Raw genomic sequence first — 12,343 nt, forward strand, 5'->3', positions numbered from 1 at the left:
TTGAGCAGATGTGACTCAGCTCAGGCTGCGTAGTTTTCATTGAGACTCACCTCGGCCCGTTCCCACAGCCGAGCACAGCGTTACACCGGTTTCATTTCAAGAATGTCCCTTTTAAGGCACATAAATTAACATGTAAAAACTGCATTCTTCCATGATTGCTGATGTTTATTTAACCTACCACTGCAGCTATTTCAGCGTGTCTTTGTCTTTGCTGGACCCAGGACCGTTCATTCAGCCATCTCTCCCAGACCAGGGGGATGTGAGTCATGGGACAATTCCAGCCTGATCTCACCATCTGCGTATGAGTCAGTCTGTGAGTGGAGTTTAAATATGTTTGACCACCTTCTGAGTTATGTTGTACCTGAGGTCCAATCAGTGGGGCTGCACTTCAATTGTAGCTGCGGAGAAAAATGCAAAGGTCTCTGTGTTTTGAAAAAATAATTTATAAAAAGGTTACAGAGACATACACTACATTTACATAGTACTACATTAGTACTAAAGCATCATAAATCACAATACGTAGAAGAGTCCCAGGCGTTAACCCATTGCTCCTGCCTCTTTTTCTGTGACTTGACCAGGTAATGTCTTTGCCCCTTAGAGTCCTCTGCATACAAACTATAATGTGAATTCTCTATTTTTGAGTTCACAGAACAAATACCCAAATTATCTCTTAACAGCTGAGATAAAAAGTTTGAACACCTGGCCTTGCACAGAATACAGTGATGCGAGTGCTACTGCATATTTTTCTATGAAAGAAATCTGAGCTGCAGTATGTGTTCACTACTTCAAGCAAGATATCAAACCTAAAATATCACTCACCGCTTCACAGTGGGTTTAATAGACAACATCGTTTGTGGAACACGAGTGTTTCTTCGAGCGCTTGGTGGAGCCCCACCGAGTCCGTGGCAGGGTGCTTAATGTTTGTTTGGGGTGTTGAAAATACTGTTATAAAATAATTATGTCCACCATCTTGTCAAGTGCAAAGCAACAGGAACACATTATTTTAGAGGGAGATGAGTGTAAGGGAGGAGCCAGCATTAAAAACACTGTCTTGTCTAGTCGGCACCAGTAAGTGGTTGTCTCATCTGCGCTCGGCTCTCCTGCTGCTTCACTGGGGCATTGCTCAATTATTGAACCAGCTGTGTGTGTGTGTGTGTGTGTGTGTGTGTGTGTGTGTGTGTGTGTGTGTGTGTGTGTGTGTGTGTGTGTGTGTGTGTGTGTGTGTGTGTGTGTGTGTGTGTGTGTGTGTGTGTGTGTGTGTGTGTGTGTGTACATTTACTGTATTTGTGGTAGGTAGGCTGAAAGAAACTGCACAGAGAAGTTTCACAGAGCTCGAACTGTGTGTCTGCCCCACTTTGAGTTTTTTTTTTAATCATGTATAGACACTTAGGGCTGTTGTGTGTGTGCGTGTGTGTGTGCGTGTGTGTGTGCGTGTGAAAAGTGTTGTAGCGTATGTGTCATGAGGTATTGCACTCAGAGGTCCCTGAGCTAAGACGACCTCGTGTGTGTGTGTGTGTGTGTGTGTGTGTGTGTGTGTGTGCGTGTGCGTGCGCGTGTGGGCTGCTACTGGCTTTGTTGTAGTGATTCACTGTACACAAAAAATATTCTCTAAAATCTTGAAGCAAACACAAAATGTAAGGAGCTAAATATATACATGCACTGTGGGAATAATAAGGATCTATGGCATCAAGGAGGCTTTGACGTAGCTGTTGGGACCCATCCTGGAGGCATTAACCTCACACAAGGTGTGTGTGCGTTTTATTTGTCAGCCACTCCAGCAGTGTAATCTCAGTGTGACCTTGTAGCAGTTTGTAGCCCCACGGTGCCCATCCCTGTGACTAACACCCAATATAACCGGCTGCCACAGGCACCCGCGTAGAACACACTTTTATGTATAGTAGAGCAGCAGGCCTCCATATGTCTCCCATGTGTACTGTATTTTTAATATAGTGCTCACATAAAGGTGCAGAGAGAGTCGTTGTGTTGTTTTTAGTGTAATTGAATATGTCGCGATACCGTGTGTCGGTAGTGGTCGTTTTTAAATATTCAGCAGGATTTATGTGTCCAGAGGAGACGTCGCTCTGCTCGTCTCACGTCTGCGCTCGTCTGAAAATGCCGGTCACACGTCTTGGTTTCTCGTCTGAGGCGAGAGGTGAGGTCACAGCCTGTCACGTGTGGACAGCGTGGCCGCTGTGGAATGCTAACAGCCACGCAGGGTGTGGCCGTTAGCCGCGCTGACCCTCTGACCTTGCTTATATAACAGCTCGTCAGTTTTTGAGGGAGCAGTTTTATGATGCGTCATGCTGCTGACATGACACCGTGAGATTACATCACTGTCGTAAGCCACATCTCTGCTGAGCTGCAGCCTTGTGACGTTCTACGTCGATTATTTGAGATTTGCCTTTTTTTAACTTTTTCTAGTCACTGTGCCGGACGTCTGAGCGGACGTTCTAGTCTGTATCACAAACCCATATGCTCATGCTGTAAATATAAACACAGCACTGGCCGTCAAGGTCACTCAAAGAGAACCAGACTTTATTTGGGTTAAAGTAAAGGGTAGAGCAGCTCGATGGAAGTGAGCCATGACCTGGCACACACACACACACACACACACACACACACACACACACACACACACACACACACCTGTCACTGCTGGCGTCCTTCCTCGTGGTCTCGTCTCGGTCCTCAGACCCTGTAGCAGGATCTCAAGGGACAGCTGGTGGGCCGGTGTGAGTGCCTGATCTTTGCGTGCGTGTCCGCTTCTCTGCATAGGTGTGGTACATCAGTGGGGTTGGGAGGAGGCGCCTGCAGTGTCCTGGCCAAGTGTCTGTACATGTGCGTGTGTGCGGTTGGTGTGTGCATGTGAGCACCTGTGCTGCCGGCGGGAGCCTGCCACAACCGTAGCGCTTCGTGACGTACGCTGGCGCTGCGAGTCCCATAATAACTGTTATCTCCCTAAAGTCCACTCACTCTGTGTCTGTAGAATGATATTCATGCCTACAGTGCACTGGATGTTTGCTCCTGTTCTTCTAATGACACGTTGCCTTCATTTGACCTCAGACTTCTGTCAAACAGGCTGTTTTGGAAACTGGTAAGACGTTGTTTATGCAGTTTTCCCAACTTTTGCTGTTCTGCATGTTGGAGTCAGCACAGCCTGAAGGGGCGGCCGTGGCCTGAGGGCTTCAAGTCACCTGAATCGTCAGAATGCAATTAATTTTCTTATTTGTTTGATATTCCATGTCCTCTGAGGTTAATTATTCTCTCATTGATTGAAAAGCAAGCGAGTCAAGAAGATTCAAGGAACTGCCTCTAGCTCTCTCTTAATAGATAGATGCCTTTTCCTCCGCGTCTGACCCACTTACTATCACTAAACTCTACTGAACAGCATCAGTGTTCTGGTGCATCACTCGCTGTGACCTCTCACTTTGTACTTTGTTGTCTAAAAGTCAAATGAATAAAAAAAGTGTTCTTTCTTGTCTTTAATAACAATTGACATATTTGTGCCGTTCCCATCATTTTTCTGGTCCATAAATACATTTAAGTGGTTTCACCTTTATTTTCACTTCCACAGAAGACGCCGGGTCCAAGTTCCCCACAATTTGCTGAATATTCCCTCGGTTTGCGTCGCTGGGGCGATCAGGCAGTCGCGCAAAGCAAACAGCCTCCTGCCACTGTTAAAAGCATGACGGACAGGAAGGGGCCGGGGTCGGCCCGTCGCGCTGCAGACTCTGACGCGAGCAGAATCGCGGGGGCCGAGTGAGACTAAAAGTTAATGTCAGGGAGATGAATGAGGTCTCATGAAACCTGCTCTTACAGCAAACGCCGTGTGTTCTTGTGCTCTCATGTTGGTAGAACAGTGGTAATCTGATGATGCTGACTAGTACACATTGCTTTTATATCAAACGTATCTTCACCTTCACATTTCAGCATGTCATTTTTAAATGTAGTTGTTTTTGTGGATATATGAGAATATGCTGTTTATGTTCCTGTTTTGAGGGCAGTGGAGGGATGATTTATTCCGTGTATGGTGGAGATGAATATTTCCCTAAGTGTTTGTGCACGTGTGCGTGCGCGAGAGGGAGAGAAAAACTTGGGAAAGGATCAAAAGCAGTAGAATATTACTATGCATGCGTAGGCGGCATATATGTCTTCTGAATGTGGGGAAGAATGTAAGTGGACAGACACAGTGTGTGTAGGTGTGCACCGTTTGAAGCTGCAACCTTGTGTGCGTGTGTGTGTGTGTGCGTGCGTGTGTGTTCGGTCCCTGCAGGCCCTGCTCCCAGCATATTTCCTTTATCCTAGTTCTGGGATCTTAAGGGGCCGATCAAAGCCGGCTTCCCCGCGACTAGCAAGCCACCAGGCCCTCTGCTCGGCTGAGGGGCGCCGAGCGATTCCCTCAGGTGTCGGCTTGTGCTCTGGTGTTCAGCGTGAGCGGACCCTGTCAACCCCGCTTACGTGCACGTCCGAGACACGCATGCAGAGGCTGCACATTGAGTCAAACGTGCAGGAGAGTTCCAGTTGGAGGAGGAGTAAATGCAGAAAGAAATAAAAGATAAGGATGTGACATGTGATTTAAAAACCTTTAGCGCATTTGGTAACATCTGCAGGACATGGTAGTCTCCAAACAGCTTTGTTCTAATGTGGAAATCTAGTAGTAACCTTGATAATGTGACCTAAATTCCGAGTTAATCAACAGATGATAATCCTGTGCACAGCTGTATGCGCATACATCTACCAACATGCCGAGCTGGAGCAGGACAAGCTGCAGGAAGATCCCCAAAGAAGGAATCCCAGTACACACAAGGAATGTTCACCTCCATTTAGTATCCCGTTCTACATGATGAGGAATCGCTGAGTTTAAGGCAGCCACAGACCTAAGACAGTAAGCTGGGTGTTTTAGCCAAAACCTTTCAAGCTTTTTAACCAGAAAGACGCTTCCCGATGTCTCAACACTGTGTGCGTGCACTAAAAGCTGTCCACGCATACGTACAGGTTCGCTTTTATCTCCATTTATCTCTGTTCGCCTTATCTAAATTGCGTTAGTGTGTCCGTGTGTTTCAGACGTCGCTGTCCACTGGCCCCTGGGTTTCTAGGCATGTTATCTCGGTTGCTTGGCGCTGCTACGCTGGGCGTGATATACGCGAGCTGCAGGAATGATGCCGGGGACGTGTCTGTGTTTATCAGCAGGAACCGTGGGATCATCATGTACACGACAGTCACAGCTGGGCAGCTTTTAACGGGGCCAAACTTTGACCCACACTGATAGTGGTGATGGTTAATGAGTGAGTGGCTGTTGATATTTCTTTCAGTATGTTCCTGAGTGATTAATAACTGCACCGTGCACGCAGTAGCCCTCACATGCACAGGCTCTGGCGATGCTGCGCCGCCGGTTTGTGGCCATTCAGCTGCTGGCCCGGTTCTGTGTGGCCAGTGAACCAGCAGCCTGCAGTGCAATCCAAGAACTTTGCAACGCTGCACTTTCCTGTGTCCTCAGAAGCCCACACTCACTCTACGTCTCACTTTAAACCGGATAAACAGCTTTGTTTTGCAGCAGTGTGTCTTTTGCAGAGCCAAACAAAAGTACATTTTTAGAGGAATTCCCTTCTGAGGCCGGTTGCCTTCTGGTCCGCTTGGTCCACTCCCTTTATTTCAGGATTTTTATTTTATTTTGTCATCTTCATACAAAGACACTAAGGCAGCATAGGGAAAGACACGCTCACAATGCAAGCGTCCTCTCTAACCTCCTGAGAAGACATAGAAGAGCTTTAATCACAGATAGAAGCAATAAATATGATTCAGTGCAGAAAATGCACTGATAGATAAAAAAGGAAAGTTTTGGAGAACGCAGCCCAGTGACTTGAGCTACTTGTCTCCCTCTGGGTCTAGTTGCAGTGTGGATGTTGTTGATGGTAACAGAATCATTACCCACACAAGCGAGGTTTGCAACGGATATGGCTCCACTCCTCATTATGTCAGGGACACACACATGCACCGAGACTCAGGCTCCACCTATGGCTTCGTGTTCCCTGCTGACATCTGTGCTTACTACTTTGTGTGTGTGTGTGTGTGTGTGTGTGTGTGTGTGTGTGTGTGTGTGTGTGTGTGTGTGTGTGTGTGTGTGTGTGTGTGTGTGTGTGTGTGTGTGTGTGTGTGTGTGTGTGTGTGTGTGTGTGTGTGTGTGTGTGTGTGTGACAAAGGAACATCAAGCAGACTGAAACACACAGGGCTCAACTTTATGCATGTCTTGTGTGGCAGATAGGGAACTGAATCCCATGCTGCTGACTAGGAGGGAATCTCACTGTGTGTGTGTGTGTGTGTGTGTGTGTGTGTGTGTGTGTGTGTGTGTGTGTGTGTGTGTGTGTGTGTGTGTGTGTGTGTGTGTGTGTGTGTGTGTGTGTGTGTGCGCGCGCGTGTGTGTGCGTGTGTGTGCGTCTACACCCCACTGTATGTGTCAACCTTCTCTCAATATTTGAGCCCCCTCTTTCCATGAATCAGTGAAGGTGAATCCAGGTGAAAGCTCTGCCCCTGTATTGATATCTATTGTGAAATCGACCAGGGACAGATATTGATTTATCAAGTTAAAAGGGTCACTGAAGGTACTTCATGTGCCACTTGTACTGACACATCACTATTTATTTAGTTTTATTCATGTGTTGTATTATTAAACTATTACACAAGTTTTTTTTCCTCCTCTGTTTGTGTCATATTGTAGTTACAGTATGAAGGTACAGATCGACATCTCTGGTGGTTTACGGTTGGAGTATGAGACTTTACATGCTGAATTATCCAGTTTTACAGTGCTCATACACGTGTCCCAGCAGCTGTTTAGAGGTTTGGTCTGTGGGCGTGCTCATGTGTGACGGTGAATTGCACCGTTTCACTCTCCAGGGTCGGCCTGTCAAATGATCGGCTGACCTGATTTTGTGTTGCCGTGGAAGGGTCTTTTTGGAGGGTTCAGCTTAACGCCTGGCTCCTCCCCATGACCTTGGGACATACTGTTGTTGCTATGGTGACAGCCTCCCGGTTAGTGTAAAGGAGAAGAGCACGTGGAGTCGCAGAACTAAATGTGTTTGTCAGTGCTTGTGTGGAAATTAGGCACTTTAGCCCTTGTATTTACCCAGAAAACATGAACTAGGTCTTTTTAGTGAAGCGTGGTGTGTATTTAGCTACTCATTTCTGTTTTAGTCTTTAAAATAACCAATGCGTACAACTTCTTAGGTTTTAAGAGAATTTTGGTCAAAGTGAAACTGTGACTTGAATGTTTTCATGAGCATCATGAAAGAGACCAAATAACTATGTTTTGAGTTCTAAAAAAAGAGGAAACACGCCTCAAACCAGTGTCTAGTGTAGATAAACAAAGTGTGGTTGCCATGCCGATAGGGTGTCAGTATGTAAATAGCGTGGGTGTTTGTTCTGAATACTCCTAAGAGAGGGATAACGAGAGCAGCAGAGTGGAAATAGCCCGTGTAGACAGATCTGAACACAGTTTTACAGCGCGAACGCAGTGTGTCCACCGGTTGAGGCGGGCGCAGCCGTTGGTGGCGGGAGCGAATCACAAGTAGCACCACGCTGCAGATTTAGTTCCCTCTTGCTTATTTCGAGAGATGATGTTCGAGCCATTAGACGCTCGAGTTGTTTGCGAATTGTCTCCTTTTGCTTTGAAGACTGACTGTCACAACAAGTTCACGGTTTTTCCTAAGCTCCTTTTTTTTTTTTTTTTTCCTTCCCCCTCTGCAACCGCTGAGGAAACTGAAAGCAAATCACTTTGTGCAGAATGTCACTCGGCTGAAGGTTAAGCTGGTGATTGTAATTGCACAGCGTGGAATTTGTTTTTATGCAGCGATAATTGAGCTACAACGAGCCGTAGCTGTAACCCCGATAATCATATCTAGAAATATTACATTGCGAGGCGTCGGCGTGTAAAATCCAGCGAGGGGCACTTGCGTAAAGGCTCTGTGTGTGTGTGTTTCTGCAGGGAATGGTGACAGCCCCTGCAGACAGACAGACGTGGACAGACGGCGCCTCCCTCCCGTCGCTGGACAGATCCGCGACTCCAGCCGGCTTTTGGCTCCACTCTGAGCGGCAGGCGCCTCCTACTCAACCTAAGTAGCGGTCCCTCCTCGGCCCAGGTAGGACGCAGGCGTGATGGAACACGCTGCTTTCACACGTTCAGTGTTTGGGTCGGCTTGCGGATCGCACGCAGAGCTGGTCCAGCCTTGGGTTCGCGTAGAAGCTGCGCGAACGGCTGCGTTAAGGAGGAAATATCCATGCAGGCATTTGGTAGCCATGGTAACACTTATCAATCAGGAAAAACATTTAATGCTGATGCATAAGAACATGGCGTCCTACTCTTTGTACTCAGTGTAATTATAGTAACTATTCCCTAATAACATAACACAATATGAAGCCGTCTATATTCATTATTATTCATTACATTTCACTTGCAGCCTATAATGATCCTTATTATCTACACTTTGTTCGCAGTTGCCTTGTGTACCTTTGTAACATTAACAGTATCTGCTCAGCTGTGCATCTGTGGCCAAGAAGATAAACCTCTTTCCTCTTTTTCGCTTTTGAACCGTGACCACTGTGATGTCTTTTAACTCATATTTTTACAAGTCTATCTTCCGTCGGACTGGCCTGCGCCCCGCGTGCGTCCTCTGCTCTCGCAGCCGCCACGGTTGTGTAACCGAGCTGCTTCTCCCCTCTCGCTTGGTTTTGTGTCCTCGCCCGTCACCGGATCTATTGAAGTTCCTCCGTCAGTCTTTTATCTCCATCTCGCCAGCTGTGTGCTGAAGCTGGGTTCTCTCATAGGAGGGCGGGTTGAATGAATAGAAGGGCTTACTGAGAACAGTGAGAAAGCCAATCCCAGTCTTTGGGCTCATTGAACCCGTCTCTGGGTCCAGTCCTCTGCTCTTCTTTCCCGGACATAATGCACAAACGCAGTCAAAGTGTGCACCAGATATTTATATGCATTTTGATGGAGCAGTAACAAGTGTGACTAAATGTCTCATCCCAGTGGCAGTTCACCTGCTTTTAACTCGGCAGTTTGTTATTTATCACCAGCAGCGTCATTAGATGTTGCTGTGGGCTACTTCAGTGAGTTTAGGGACCTGCCTCAAAGCTGCACAAACATGTTTTGAAGAGTGAACTAATTAGTTTATTAACTGAGATTGTACCAGTTTAGAGAGGAGCAGTAAGGGGCTGTAAAAGAAGGCGCAGGTCCAGGAGAGAGTGTAAAGCAAAGGTTAAATGTGAAATACATGGATGTGACAGATATGCTGAACATGAAGCACCCTCAGTGGTTAAGTTGATTCCTGCTCTCCCGACTTTCTTTTCCATCACTCTCTCCTTCTCCTCCTTTCTTTACCCATCAGTCGTGCTGAATGGAAATTACACATTCCAGTCCCCGCGTCTCTCTGCTTCCTCTTTCTTTAGAAATTTGCCTGTTGACAGTCGCCTTTTTGTGAGCAAAAAAAAAAAAAAAAAACCCTCAGAACTGAGCAGATGGAGGGCTGACAGTGGAGAAGCTCAAACAAAGTGCTGGGCGACAAGTCCTGGTGATCAGCACATGTCAGAAAAGGGATTTTAATAGGTGCCCGTCTACGTGCTGTCAGTCAGCCGTACAGAACGGGGACGGGAATGTCTGGCTGCCTTGTTGAGGATGTGGATCCACAATCTGATCAAATCACTTCCGATTGGCCGTTTGTGTTTAGCAAGACTTACAGTGAGTCAGGTCAGCTTGTGTTACCAGGCAGCTACAGTAGTCCCAACAGGGCTGTGAGTCAGGAGACTTAAATTACACCTGAAGATACAGTGCAAAGAACAACAGCTCTCACTTTTTACTTTTTTCATTTAGTTTTACCTGGAAAGTAAATATGGACACACATACGTATAAGTAACCAATGAAAGGAACAAACATGCACCTCTTCTCTTTAACCCGAACTCACTGCGTCAGTGTCAACAATCGACACAAAGCAAGAACAACATCATGTCATTAAACCCATTCACTCATTAAAGTTCTCCGCATTACGGGCCGGGCCGGCTGTGACTTTAAATGCAGATAATCCCTGGGGCTTATTTACAAAATATGCGTGGCTTTGATTTAATTATTGGGGAACTAGGCTGCGAGAGATATTTTCTAAGCCAAGAATGAGTAAACTTATGCACGTCGTCGAGGGGGAAATCTGACGGCTCTGTATGGATTCAATCAATCTTCAGAGATTGATTTATTGTTTTCATTTGAAGCTGAAATGACTGCCACCCACTCGCTCGTAGTTATAGGCAATGCCGCCTGCAGCAACGGCTCACACTAATCTCCAAGATGTCAAATTACCAATTAACCCAGCTATGCTTTGTGTAATAAAGCCTCGCAGAAGCCTTCAGATGTCCAGCAACGACAATATTATTGAGTAAATGCTCAATGTCTTAAACTGAGTGAGGGCCCGTTGTTTGGCATTAGACGGCAGTCTCAAACCAAAAAGCTGTGTGTGTGTGTGTGTGTGTGTAGATATGAATAATAGCCCGAGGAGGCAGTTAGATTTGCTGTCCTGACAGGCTGTGGAAACCTGAGTCAATGGAGAGGTCAGCCCTTCTCCCTCCCTCTGCCTGTGTGTGAGCTTGGATTTCCCCTTCTCTGTTTTCATGTAGTAGCTGCGCTCTGCTTTATTTGATCTCCCGCAGTAGTAGGATTCAATTGGGTTTGAAGGGCAAGGGAAACACACACTCACACACACACCTGAGATGCCGACTTCACCGAGACAGGACGACGGGGGGCACGAGTTATATTAGTAGAAGCATCAGAGAGCTGGTAAAGAAGGGTTCTGTCTGTTTGGTTACTGACCACAGACGGACAAGGAACCAATTACACTCAAATACCTCCTTCGCATCTTTCCTTCTTTCTTTTATCTCATCGCCTTCACCCGTCACGCCAACGCTTTCCACACACACTGCGCTAGACAATTAGTTAATTACCTTGCCCAGTGTCACAGAGTTCGTCCCGACTCCCTGTTTGTGAAAATGATTGAATGATGAGGAGCTGGAGAGGAGAGGTTGAGGACTAAAGATTCTCACTGAGAGGAAGATGAAAAGCCAGTTGAGCTTTAAAGTCAAATGCATTTTGTCTTGAACTGCTAACTACTCTGTCTTATGTGCTTCTATGGCTTCTGCACAGTTGATACCCGTTTGAATGTTTGCAGATCATCAGAAGGTCCAGGCCCTTCCTCTAAAAGCATGTCTGTCAGTGCAGTTTACGACTTCCTGCGTTGTGCTGCACAGCATCTGCTGCACAGGACGACCATGTGTGGGTTTTTGAGTCTTTGAGAGTGAACTTGTTTTAAATGCATGTTCAAAGCGTGTTGTTTTGGAGAGTACAGTCAGAGACGTGTGTGGATTTCCACTTTGCGGGGGCCATTTGTCACCAGAGCTCGCTGGTCTGATTGATTTCACTGTCCTTTCTAACTCAGACCCACTTCTGCTGCTCTTTTTTTGCTTTGCTCCCGACTCCCTTCTGCTTTACAGCACTAAACAATGAGTGATGATGACTGACATCATCTCTTGTTAGGCTGCTGCTGACTAATTGGCCGGAGCGATCTGATTGCATTAGATGTTATTCCTTCAGGGTTTTTCCCATCCTCTGCTGCCGCTTTGGAAGATATTCCCTCATTGTTTGCATGGATAAACATATTGCTATTGTGTGGCACTTGTTTGGATTTTATATTATTCACAGAAGGTGAAGCAATGTGAAATTAGCAGGCTTGATTTATGGTCCCGCCTAAAAAGTGAATAATGGTAAATGCTGTGATTGCTGCCGAGCCTTGACTGGACCTGTTAATTGCTATCATCTAAAATGCATGTCTGAGGATACCTCAAGGAAATTACAGACACGCTATGGGGACACTAATATTCTGCTGGAATGTCTTTGGTTATTGTGTGGATGCTCTGGGTGCCTGTGCGGGAAAGTAATAAGGTTGAAAAATGAAGTTCCGCTTTAGATTTACTAACAGTCATGAGAGGCTCTTTCCTCCTCCCATCTCTCTTCCTCTCCACCTGTCTTTCTGTCTTCCTCCCTTCCACAGGAGCCACCTTTTCAAGTGTGCTAAAATGATTATAGTAATGGATGCCCCTGACTGCAACCCCAGCCTTGGTCTCCTTCACACTCTGCACATTCTCTTCTGTGCATTAGCGCGGCCCTGGGGATGCCCCCTCTCTCTACGGCTTAATGCAATCACACCTCTGGTGTAAGTGCAGTGAGCGAACGAGAAGGAAAGATGAGAGAGAGAAGGGGACGTGCAGGACGAGGGCTGCTAGGTGACAGGAGTGGGAGCCGGCACCATCGCGT

General features: G+C 46.6%; 1 protein-coding gene across 1 annotated transcript in view; it reads left to right on the forward strand.

Annotated features, from left to right (window-relative positions):
- The window catches only part of atxn1a (ataxin 1a), a 59,107-nt gene that overhangs the window by 9,004 nt on the left and 37,760 nt on the right, over positions 1 to 12,343 (forward strand). Inside the window, 1 exon segment of the mRNA XM_029166179.3 lies at positions 7,979 to 8,132. The gene's annotated coding sequence lies outside the window, so the exon portion shown is untranslated.

The sequence above is a fragment of the Betta splendens genome, chromosome 11 (genome assembly GCF_900634795.4).
Source record: "Betta splendens chromosome 11, fBetSpl5.4, whole genome shotgun sequence".
NCBI classification, from domain to species: Eukaryota; Metazoa; Chordata; class Actinopteri; order Anabantiformes; family Osphronemidae; genus Betta; species Betta splendens.